Genomic DNA, 3,208 nt, shown 5'->3' with positions numbered 1-3,208 from the left:
TTGACAATTTTGACAATTTTGACAATTTTGACAATTTTGACAATTTTGACAATTTTGACAATTTTGACAATTTTGACAATTTTGACAATTTTGACAATTTTGACAATTTTGACAATTTTGACAATTTTGACAATTTTGACAATTTTGACAATTTTGACAATTTTGACAATTTTGACAATTTTGACAATTTTGAAAATTTTGACAATTTTGACAATTTTGACAATTTTAACAATTTTGACATTTTCGACAATTTGGACAAGTTTGACAATTTTGACAATTTTGACAATTTTGACAATTTTGACAATTTTGACAATTTTGACAATTTTGACAATTTTGACAATTTTGACAATTTTGACAATTTTGACAATTTTGACAATTTTGACAATTTTGACAATTTTGACAATTTTGACAATTTTGACAATTTTGACAATTTTGACAATTTTGACAATTTTGACAATTTTGACAATTTTGACAATTTTGACAATTTTGACAATTTTGACAATTTTGACAATTTTGACAATTTTGACAATTTTGACAATTTTGACAATTTTGACAATTTTGACAATTTTGACAATTTTGACAATTTTGACAATTTTGACAATTTTGACAATTTTGACAATTTTGACAATTTTGACAATTTTGACAATTTTGACAATTTTGACAATTTTGACAATTTTGACAATTTTGACAATTTTGACAATTTTGACAATTTTGACAATTTTGACAATTTTGACAATTTTGACAATTTTGACAATTTTGACAATTTTGACAATTTTGACAATTTTGACAATTTTGACAATTTTGACAATTTTGACAATTTTGACAATTTTGATTTATTTGACAATTTTGACAGTTTTGACAATTTTGACAATTTCGTCAATTTTGACAATTTTGACAATTTTGACAATTTTGACAATTTTGACAATTTTGACAATTTTGACAATTTTGACAATTTTGACAATTTTGACAATTTTGACAATTTTGACAATTTTGACAATTTTGACAATTTTGACAATTTTGACAATTTTGACAATTTTGACAATTTTGACAATTTTGACAATTTTGACAATTTTGACAATTTTGACAATTTTGACAATTTTGAAAATTTTGACAATTTTGACAATTTTGACAATTTTGAAAATTTTGACAATTTTGACAATTTTGACAATTTTGACAATTTTGACAATTTTGACAATTTTGATTTATTTGACAATTTTGACAGTTTTGACAATTTTGACAATTTCGTCAATTTTGACAATTTTGACAATTTTGACAATTTTGACAATTTTGACAATTTTGACAATTTTGACAATTTTGACAATTTTGACAATTTTGACAATTTTGACAATTTTGACAATTTTGACAATTTTGACAATTTTGACAATTTTGACAATTTTGACAATTTTGACAATTTTGACAATTTTGACAATTTTGACAATTTTGACAATTTTGACAATTTTGACAATTTTGACAATTTTGACAATTTTGACAATTTTGACAATTTTGACAATTTTGATTTATTTGACAATTTTGACAGTTTTGACAATTTTGACAATTTCGTCAATTTTGACAATTTTGACAATTTTGACAATTTTGACAATTTTGACAATTTTGACAATTTTGACAATTTTGACAATTTTGACAATTTTGACAATTTTGACAATTTTGACAATTTTGACAATTTTGACAATTTTGACAATTTTGACAATTTTGACAATTTTGACAATTTTGACAATTTTGACAATTTTGACAATTTTGACAATTTTGACAATTTTGACAATTTTGACAATTTTGACAATTTTGACAATTTTGAAAATTTTGACAATTTTGACAATTTTGACAATTTTGAAAATTTTGACAATTTTGACAATTTTGACAATTTTGACAATTTTGACAATTTTGACAATTTTGACAATTTTGACAATTTTGACAATTGTGACAATTTTGACAATTTTGAAAATTTTGACAATTTTGACAGTTTTGGGAATTAAGACAATTTTGACAATTTTGAAAATTTTGACAATTTGGACAATTGACTGTCAACACATCGTCAAGTTGTTTTTTTTCCAATTGTTCATTAAAAAATTTCATTACCTAGATTTTTTTCAATATTTCATGAAAATTGTTGCCTAGTACCACCCTATTAACGCATTTTCGCCCTTCCCTACCTAGAAGTGCGTGAAATGCCTGAAGTGTTAAGGTAGCAGCTCGACGAGACGCGACGGCACGAAGATTAAACACCACATCATCATCCCCCCTTTCTCCCTTGAGGGCTTTCCGTTGTGCTCCCGGGGGGTGGCGTGGAGTGGAAATAATTAGCACAAACATTCCATCGAACCGAACTTCGACAGTTAGTATAGCTTATAGCTAAGCATAGCATATCGGAAACATCAACATCAACAGCTACAACAACAAGTACTTCTCCTGGAGGCGGTAAAAGTATTAATCTCCTCCAGTACACGATCGGCAGTTTAGGAAATTATTCGCTCAAGATGATGAAATAATTATCCTACACAACACATACCACCACTAGTAAGTAACCTGAACTGTCTGGACCTCGGTTTTGATTGATTGCGTTGAGTGTGCACATAATTAAAGGGCTTCCCCTAGCATTCCCACCTTTCGGAATCAATTGGATTGTAGGCCGCAAAAGTTCATCAACCGTGGATAAGGGAAAATGGGAAGAAGGGGCTAGCAAGAATTTCTTAACATTACTCGAGTAAACATGGATTATTTAATTACCGGGGTCCAATCGCGAACTGATATGGCCAACGATTGATGGGGCAGATTTGATCGATGATAGCGTAAAGTTGCTGCATTGGATGAATGTTTTCTAAATCAGCAAATAAGCCCCGCAGCATTTATTGAAAGGCCGCAAACCACGAACAATGATAGGGGTCAAAAGTTTGTTTGCGTAGTGCATAAATTTGTAATCTGAAAAAACCTCTTCTGAAATCTAGTTGAGAATGAAACAAGTCAAATTTTGTATACGAATTCATATTTTTTTTGTTGCTGGAAACCCAACTGTCAGTTTAAGAATCAACTCAAAAATCGTATCACTGAAACCACATGACATCAGCAGTAGCCCACTCGAAATCGCAACCACAAATCCCATTTTGGTAGCTTCCGAGGGAAATATACCGCACACGTGTCATAAATTCAGTCCTGAAATATGACACGATCCTACAGCTCAACTCGGCTCAACTCG

The sequence above is a fragment of the Uranotaenia lowii genome, chromosome 2 (assembly GCF_029784155.1).
Source record: "Uranotaenia lowii strain MFRU-FL chromosome 2, ASM2978415v1, whole genome shotgun sequence".
NCBI lineage: Eukaryota > Metazoa > Arthropoda > Insecta > Diptera > Culicidae > Uranotaenia > Uranotaenia lowii.
This window is presented reverse-complemented; position numbering follows the sequence as displayed.